This window comes from Cupressus sempervirens, chromosome 1, assembly GCF_028749045.1.
Source record: "Cupressus sempervirens isolate cs-2001-9-10 chromosome 1, ASM2874904v1, whole genome shotgun sequence".
NCBI lineage: Eukaryota > Viridiplantae > Streptophyta > Pinopsida > Cupressales > Cupressaceae > Cupressus > Cupressus sempervirens.
Window position 1 is genome coordinate 116,322,128 of NC_143118.1, and position 10,501 is coordinate 116,332,628.

The window sequence follows — 10,501 nt, forward strand, 5'->3', positions numbered from 1 at the left end:
ATTAATTAAACAAAGTTATTTAATTAAATGAGAAGCCATTCCTAATTAATTAAATGAAGTTATTTGATTAAATAAGAAAAGTGTCTCTAATTAATTAAAGATTATTTAATTAAATAGAAAATGTAATTATGAGAGCATATCTCAATTTATTAAATTAAATATCTCAACAAAATCACTCTTCAGTTCAAGAAGGGAAATTTCCAGTTCACTATTGATCAAAAATGAGTTAAATGAGTTAACTCCTTTTTCTACACAAATTGAATCAGTTAATTCCTTCTTTTACTCAAATTAAATCCGTTAACTCTCTTTAATTTGGAAATCTCACTTTATGACTGAACTTCACCTTTAATCCTGACCGCTGATTGAAATCGATCTCAACCGTTGATGAATTTCAGAAAAGTCTATTTAAGAGCCCCTCATCTCTTCATTTTGAAAGGTTGAATGAGAATTTGCATCGAATTGTTGTTGGAATTCATACTCACATTTTCTTAGATTCACATACACAAAGATCAAGTTTGATCAAAAGTTGACCATATTTAACCACGGTTGACTTGAGTTGACTAGTTTCAAAAAGAATTTTGAAATAACTAAATAAAATTATTTAATTAAATGGAGTACTTACTTGTAATTAATTAAACAAAGTTATTTAATTAAATGAGAAGTCATTTTTAATTAATTAAATAAAGTTATTTAATTGAATAAGAAAAGTGTCTCTAATTAATTAAAGATTATTTAATTAAATCAAAATAGTAATTAGGAGAGCATATCTCATTTTATTAAATTAAATATCTCAACAAAATCTCTCTTTAGTTCAAAAAAGGAAATTTCAAGTTCACTATTGATAAAAAATGACTTAAATTAGTTAACTCCTTTTTCTACTAAAATTGAATTAGTTAACTCCTTATTTTACTCAAATTAAATCTATTAACTCTCTTTAATTTAGAAATCTCCCTTTATGACTGAACTTCACCTTTAATCCTGAACGTTGATTGAAATCGATCTCAACCGTTGATGAAATTTAGGAAAGTCTATTGAAGAGACCCTCATCTCTTCATTTTGAAAGGTTAAAGGAGAATTTGCATCGAATTGTTACTAGAATTCATACTCACATTTGCTCATATTCACATACGCAAAGATCAAGTTTGACCAAAAGTTGAACATATTTAACCACGATTGACTTGAGTTGACTAGTTTCGAAAAGAATTTTGAAATAAGTAAATAAAATTATTTAAATAAATGGAGTACTTACTTGTAATTAATTAAACAAAGTTATTTAATTAAATGAGAAGCCAATCCTAATTTTAAGTTCACTATTGATAAAAAATCTCTCTTCAGTTCAAAAAGGAAAATTTTAAGTTCACTATTGATAAAAAATGAGTTAAATGAGTTAACTCCATTTTCTACTCAAATTGAATTAGTTAACTGCTTATTTTACTCAAATTAAATCTGTTAACTCCCTTTAATTTGGAAATCTCCCTTTATGACTGAACTTCACCTTTAATCTTGACCATTGATTGAAATCGATCTCAACCGTTGATGAATTCCAGTAAAGTCTATTTAAGAGACCCTCATCTCTTAATTTTGAAAAGTTGAATGAGAATTTGCATTGAATTGTTGATGGAATTCATACTCACATTTGCTCATATTCACATAAGCATGATCAAGTTTGACCAAAAGTTCACCAAATTTAACTACGATTGACTTGAGTAGACTAGTTTCGAAATTTTTTTTGAAATAATTAAACGAAATTATTTAATTAAATGAGAAACCATTCCTAATTAATTAAATGAAGTTATTTAATTAAATAAGAAAAGTGTCTCTAATTAATTAAAAATTATTTAATTAAATAGAAAAAGCAATTATGAGAGCATATCTCATTTTATTAAATTAAATAACCCAACAAAATCTCTTTTGAGTTCAAAAAGGGAAATTTTCAGTTCACTATTGATAAAAAATGCGTTAAATCAATTAACTCTTTTTCCTACTCAAATTGAATTAGTTAACTCCTTATTTTACTCAAATTAAATCTGTTAACTCCCTTTAATTTGGAAATCTCCCTTTATGACTGAACTTCACCTTTAATCTTGACCGTTGATTGAAATCGATCTCAACCGTTGATGAATTCCGAAAAAGTTTATTTAAGAGACCCTCATCTCCTCAGTTTGAAATGTTGAATTAGAATTCGTATCAAATTCTTGCTAAAATTCATACTCACATTTGCTCATATTCACATACGCAAAAATCAAGTTTGACCAAAAGTTGACCAGATTTAACCACAATTCACTTGAGTTGACTAGTTTCGAAAAGAATTTTGAAATAATTAAATGAAATTATTTAATTAAATGGAGTACCTACTTCTAACTAATTAAACAAAGTTATTTAATTAAATGAGAAGCTATTCGTAATTAATTAAATCGAGTTATTTAATTAAATAAGAAAAGTGTCTCTAATTAATTAAAGATTATTTAATTAAATAGAAAAAGTAATTATGAGAGCATATCTCATTTTATTAAATTAAATATCTCAACAAAATCTCTCTTTAGTTCAAAAAGCAAAATTTTCAGTTCACTATTGATAAAAAATGAGTTAATTCAGTTAACTCCTTTTACTACTCAAATTGAATCAGTTAACTCCTTATTTTACTCGAATTAAATCTGTTAACTCCCTTTAATTTGGAAATCTCCATTTATGACTGAACGTCACCTTTAATCCTAACCGTTGATTGAAATCGATTTTGAGCAATAGTTGATGAATTTCAGGAAAGTCTATTTAAGAGACCCTCATCTCTGAATTTTATAATGTTTAATGAGAATTTGCATCGAATTGTTGCTGGAATTCATACTCACATTTGCTCATATTCACATATGCCAAGATCAAGTTTGACCAAAAGTTGACCAGATTTCACCACGGTTCACTTGAGTTGAGTAGTTTCGAAAAAAAATTTGAAATAATTAAACGAAATTATTTAATTAAATGGAGTACTTACATGTAACTAATTAAATAAAGTTATTTAATTAACTTAGAAGCCATTCTTAATTAATTAAATGAAGTTATTTAATTAAATAAGAAAAGTGTCTCTAATTAATTAGAGATTATTTAATTAAATAGAAAAAGTAATTATGAGAGCATATCTCATTTTATTAAATTAAATATCTCAACGAAATCTTTGTTCAATTCAAAAAGGGAAATTTTCAGTTCATTATTGATAAAAAATGAGTTAAATGAGTTAACTCCTTTTTCTAGTCAAATTGAATCACTTAACTCCTTATTTTACTCAAATTAAATCTGTTAACTCCCTTTAATTTAAAAATCTCCCTTTATGACTGAACTTCACATTTAATTCTGACCGTTGATTGAAATCGATCTCAACCGTTGATGAATTACAGAAAAGTCTATTTAAGAGACCCTCATCTCTTCATTTTGAAAGGTTGAATGAGAATTTGCATCGAATTGTTGCTAAAATTCATACTCACATTTGCTCATAATCACATACGCAAAGATCAAGTTTGACTAAAAGTTGACCAAATTTAACCATGATTGACTTGAGTTGACTAGTTTTGAAAAGAATTTTGAAATAATTAAATAAAATTATTTAATTAAATTGAGTACTTACTTCTAATTAATTAAACAAAGTTATCTAATTAAATGAGAAGTCATTCCTAATTAATTAAGTAAAGTTATTTAATTAAATAAGAAAAGGGTGTCTAATTAATTAAAGATTATTTAGTTAAATAGAAAAAGTAATTATAAGAGCATATCTCATTTTATTAAATTAAATATCGTAACAAAATCTCTTTTGAGTTCAAAAAGGGATATTTCCAGTTCACTATTGATAAAAAATGAGTTAAATCAGTTAACTCCTTTTTCTACTCAAATTGAATCAGTTAACTCCTTATTTTACTCGAATTAAATCTGTTGACTCCCTTTAATTTGAAAATCTCCTTTTATGACTGGACGTCACCTTTAATCCTGATCGTTGCTTTAAATCGATCTTGAGCAACCATTGATGAATTTTAGGAAAGTCTATTTAAGAGACCCTCATCTCTTCATTTTGTAAGGTTGACTGAGAATTTACATCGAATTGTTGCTGGAATTCATACTCACATTTGGTCATATTCACATACACAAAGATCAAATTTGAAGAAAAGTTGACCAGATTTAACCATGGTTGACTTGAGTTGACTAGTTTCGAAAAGAATTTTGAAATATTTAAACAAAATTATTTAATTAAATGAAGTACTTACTTCTAACTAATTAAACAAAGCTATTTAATTAAATGAGAAGCCATTCCTAATTAATTAAATGAAGTTATTTAATTAAATAAAAAAGTGTCTCTAATTAATTAAAGATTATTTAATTAAATAGAAAAGGTAATTATCAGGGCATATCTAATTTTATTAAATTAAATATCTCAACAAAATCTCTCTTAAGTTCAAAAAGGGAAATTCCAAGTTCACTATTGATCAAAAATGAGTTAAATCAGTTAACTCTTTTTTCTACTCAAATTGAATTAGTTAACTCTTTATTTTACTTAAATTAAATCTGTTAACTCTCTTTAATTTCGAAATCTCCCTTTATGACTAAACTTCACCTTTAATCCTGACCGTTGATTGAAATCGATGTCAACCATTGATGAATACAAGGAAAGTCTATTTAAGAGACCCTCATCTTTTCAGTTTGAAAGGTTGAATGAGAATTTGCATTGAATTGTTGCTGGAATTCATACTCACATTTGCTCATATTCACATACGCAAAGATCAAGTTTGACCAAAAGTTGACCATATTTAACCATGGTTGACTTGAGTTGACTAGTTTCGAAAAGAATTTTGAAATAATTAAACGAAATTATTTAATTAAATGGAGTGCTTACTTCTAGCTAATTAAAAAAAGTTATTTAATTAAATGAGAAGCCAATCCTAATTAATTAAATCAAGTTATTTAATTAAAAAAGAAAAGTGTCTCTAATTAATTAAAGAGTATTTATTTAAATAGAAAAAGTAATTATGAGAGCATATCTCATTTTATTAAATTAAATATCTTAGCAAAATCTCTCTTCAGTTCAAAAAAGAAAATTTTCTGTTCATTATTGATAAAAAATGAGTTAAATCAATTAACTCCTTTTTCTACTCAAATTGAATCAGTTAACTACTTATTTTACTCAAATTAAATCTATTAACTCCCTTTATGACTGAACTTCACCTTTAAACTTAACCGTTGATTGAAATCGATCTCAACCGTTGATGAATTCCACGAAAGTCTATTTAAGAGACTCTCATCTCTTCATTTTGAAAGGTTGAATGAGAATTTGCAACGAATTCTTGCTGGAATTCATACTCACATTTGCTCATATTCACATACGCAAAGATCAAGTTTGACCAAAAGTTGACCAGATTTAACCACGATAGACTTGAGTTGACTAGTTTCAAATTTTTTTTTGAAATAATTAAATGAATTTATTTAATTAAATGGAGTACTTACTTTTAATTAATTAAACAAAGTTATTTAATTAAATGAGAAGCCATTCTTAATTAATTAAATGAAGTTATTTAATTAAATAAGAAAAGTGTCTCTAATTAATTAAAGATTATTTTATTAAATATAAAAAGTAATTATGAGAGCATATCTCATTTTATTAAATTAAATATCTCAACAAAATCTTTCTTCATGTCAAAAAGGGAAATTTCCAGTTCACTATTGATCAAAAACGAGTTAAATGAGTTAACTCTTTTTTCTACTCAAATTGAATCAGGTAACTCCTTATTTTACTCAAATTAAATTTGTTAACTCCCTTTAATTTGGAAATCTCCCTTTATGACTGAACTTCACTTTTAATCTTGACTGTTGATTGAAATCGATCTCAACTGTTTATGAATTTTAAGATAGTCTATTTAAGAGACCCTCATCTCTTCATTTTGAAAGGTTGAATGAGAATTTGCATCGAACTGTTGCTGGAATTTATACTCACATTTCTTCATATTCACATACGCAAAGATCAAGTTAGACCAAAAGTTGATCAGATTTAACCACAATTGACTTGAGTTGACTAGTCTCGAAAAGAATTTTGAAATAATTAAACAAAATTATTTAATTAAATGGAGTACTTACTTATAATTAATTAAACAAAGTTTTTTAATTAAATGAGAAGGCATTCCTAATTAATTAAATGAAGTTATTTAATTAAATAAGAAAAGTGTCTCTAATTAATTAAAGATTATTTAATTAAATAGAAAAAGTAATTATGAGAGCATATCTCATTTTATTAAATTAAATATCTCAACAAAATCTCTCTTCAGTTCAAAAAGAGAAATTTTCAGTTCACTATTGATAAAAAATGAGTTAAATCAGTTAACACCTTTTTCTACTCAAATTGAATCAGTTAACTCCTTATTTTACACAAATTAAATCTGTTAATTTCCTTTAATTTGGTAATCTCCTTTTATGACTGAACTTCACCTTTAATTCTGACCATTGTTTGAAATCGATCTCAACCATTGATGAATTCCGAGAAAGTCTATTTAAGAGACCCTCATCACTTCATTTTGAAAGGTTGAATGAGAATTTGCATCGAATTGTTGCTGAAATTCATAATCACATTTGCTCATATTCACATTTGCAAAGATCATGTTTGACCAAAAGTTTACCATATTTAACCATAGTTGACTTGACTTTACTAGTTTCAAAAAGAATTTAAAAATAATTAAACAAAATTATTTAATTAAATGGAGTACTTACTTCTAACTAATTAAACAAATTTATTTAATTAAATGAGAAGCCATTCCTAATTAATTAAATGAAGTTATTTAATTAAATAAGAAAAGTGTCTCTAATTAACTAAAGATTATTTAATTAAATAGAAAAAGTAATTATGAGAGCATATCTCATTTTATTAAATTAAATATCTCAACAAAATCTCTCTTCAGTTCAGAAAGGGAAATTTTCAGTTCACTATTGATAAAAAATGATTTAAATCAGTTAACTCCTTTTTCTAATCAAATTGTCTCAGCTAACTCCTTATTTTACTCAAATTAAATCTGTTAACTCCTTTTAATTTGAAAATCTCCCTTTATAACTGAACTTCACCTTTAATCCTGACCGTTGATTGAAATCGATCTCAACCGTTGATGAATTCCAGGAAAGTCTATTTAAGAGACCCTCATCTCTTCATTTTGAAAAGTTGAATATGAATTTGCATCGAATTTTTTACTGGAATTTATACTCAGATTTGTTCATATTCACATACGCAAAGATCAGGTTTGACCAAAAGTTGACCAAATTTAACCACGATTGACTTGAGTTGACTAGTTTTGAAAAGAATTTTGAAATAATTAAATGAAATTATTTAATTAAATTGAGTACTTACTTTTAATTAATTAAACAAAGTTGTTTACTTAAATGAGAAGTCATTCCTAATTAATTAAATGAAGTTATTTAATTAAATAAGAAAAGTGTCTCTAATTAATTAAAGATTATTTAATTAAATAGAAAAAGTAATTATGAGAGCAGATCTCATTTTATTAAATTAAATATCTCAACAAAATCTCTCTTCAGTTCAAAAAAGGAAATTTTCAGTTCACTATTGATTAAAAATGAGTTAAATGAATTAACTCCATTTTCTACTCAAATTGAATCAATTAACTCCTTATTTTACTTAAATTAAATCTATTAACTCCCTTTAATTTGGAAACCTCCCTTGATGACTGAACTTCACATTTAATCCTCACAGTTGATTGAAATCAATCTCAACCATTGATGAATTTCACGAAAGTCTATTTAAGAGACCCTCATCTCTTCATTTTGAAAGGTTGAATGAGAATTTGCATCAAATTGTTGCTGGAATTGATACTCACATTTGCTCATATTCACATACACAAAGATCAAGTTTGACCAAAAGATGACCAGATTTAACCACGATTGACTTGAGTTGACTAGTTTCAAATTTTTTTTAAAAATAATTAAACGAAATTATTCAATTAAATGGAGTACTTACTTTTAATTAATTAAACAAAGTTATTTAATTAAATGAGAAGCCATTCCTAATTAATTAAATCAAGTTATTTAATTAACTAAGAAAAGTGTCTCTAATTAATTAAAGATTATTTAATTAAATAGAAAAAGTAATTATGAGAGCATATTTCATTTTATTAAATTAAATATCTCAACAAAATCTCTCTTCAGTTCAAAAAGGGAAATTTCTAGTTCACTATTGATAAAAAATGAGTTAAATGAGTTAACTCTTTTTTCTACTCAAATTGAATTAGTTGACTCCTTATTTTACTCAAATTAAATTTGTTAACTCCTTTTAATTTGGAAATCTCCCTTTATGACTAAACTTCACCTTTAATCCTGACTGTTGATTGAAATCGATCTCAACCGTTGATGAATTCCAAGAAAGTCTATTTAAGAGACCCTCATCTCTTCATTTTGAAAGGTTGAATGAGAATTTGTATCGAATTGTTGTTGGAATTCATACTCACATTTGCTCATATTCACATATGCAAAGATCATGTTTGACCAAAAGTTGACTAGATTTAACCATAGTTGACTTGAGTTGACTAGTTTCGAAAAAAAATTGATATAATTAAACGAAATTATTTAATTAAATGGAGTACTTACTTCTAATTAATTAAACAAAATTTTGTAATTAAATGAGAAGCCATTCCTAATTAATTAAATGAAGTTATTTAATTAAATAAAAAAATTGTCTCTAATTAATTAAAGATTATTTAATTAAATAGAAAAAGTAATTATGAGAGCATATCTCATTTTATTAAATTAAATATCTCAGTAAAATCTCTCTTCAGTTCAAAAAAGGAAATTTTCAGTTCACTATTGATCAAAAATGAGTTAAATCAATTAACTCCTTTTTCTACTCAAATTGAATCAGTTAACTCCTTATTTTAGTCAAATTAAATCTGTTAACTCCCTTTAATATGGAAATCTCCCTTTATGACTGAACTTCACCTTTAATCCTATCCGTTGATTGAAATCAATCTCAACCGTTGATGAATTCTAAGAAAGTATATTTAAGAAACCCTCATCTCTTCATTTTGAAAGGTTGAATGAGAATTTGCATCAAATTGTTTCTTGAATTCATACTCACATTTGCTCATATTCACATACCCAAAGATCAAGTTTGACCAAAAGTTGACCATATTTAACCACGGTTGACTTGAGTTGACTAGTTCCAAAAGAAATTTTGAAATAAGTAAAGAAAATTAATTAATTAAATGGAGTACTTACTTGTAATTAATTAAACAAAGTTATTTAATTAAATGAGAAGCCATTCCTAATTAATTAAATGAAGTTATTTAATTAAATAAGAAAAGTTTCTCTAATTAATTAAATATTATTTAATTAAATAGAAAAAGTAATAATGAGAGCATATCTCATTTTATTAAATTAAATATCTCAACAAAATCTCTCTTGAGTTCAAAAAGGAAAATTTTCAGTTGACTATTGATAAAAAATGAGTTAAATGAGTTAACTCCATTTTCTACTCAAATTGAATCAATTAACTCCTTATTTTATTCAAATTAAATCTGTTAACTCCCTTTAATTTGGAAATCTCCCTTTATGACTAAACTTCACTTTTAATCCTGACCGTTGATTGAAATCAATCTCAACCGTTGATGAATTCCGAGAAAGTCTATTTAAGAGACCCTCATCTCTTCATTTTGAAAGGTTAAATGAGAATTTGCATCGAATTGTTGCTGGAATTCATACTCACATTTGCTCATATTCACATACGCAAAAATCAAGTGTGACCAAAAGTTGACCAGATTTAACCATAGTTGACTTGAGTTGACTAGTTTTGTAAAAAATTTGAAAATAATTAAACGAAATTATTTAATTAAATGGAGTACTTACTTCTAACTAATTAAACAAAGTTATTTAATTAAATGAGAAGCCATTCCTAATTAATTATATGAAGTTATTTAATTAAATAAGAAAAGTGTCTCTAATTAATTGAAGATTATTTAATTAAATAGAAAAAGTAATTATGAGAGAATATCTCATTTTATTAAATTAAATATCTCAACAAAATCTCTCTTCAGTTCAAAAAGAGAAATTTTCAGTTCACTATTGATCAAAAATGAGTTAAATTAGTTAACTCCTTTTTCTACTCAAATTGAATCAATTTGTCATGCCCAAACTAAGAGGGCAAAAACACACAATTTATTTTTATTTTTATTTTTTATTTTAATAATATTTAAACATGCTCTACGTTTGATATGACTAAGATAGAATTTTTAGTACAGGTTCCCTACATTGCATCCTAAGATTTTAATCAAGAGGATGATATCATCGTTAAAATTTTGAAACTTTCGTTATTAGATTAATATCGATAACTTATGATATTACATTAATTTACAACGATATGCAATCAAAATTACTTAAATAACAATGTACTTGAATTCGAAATTAAAATTACTTGCTTTATTGAATCAATCAATCCTACATTAAATCTTATTTAAATAGCCAATTAATCGATAAACTTAAT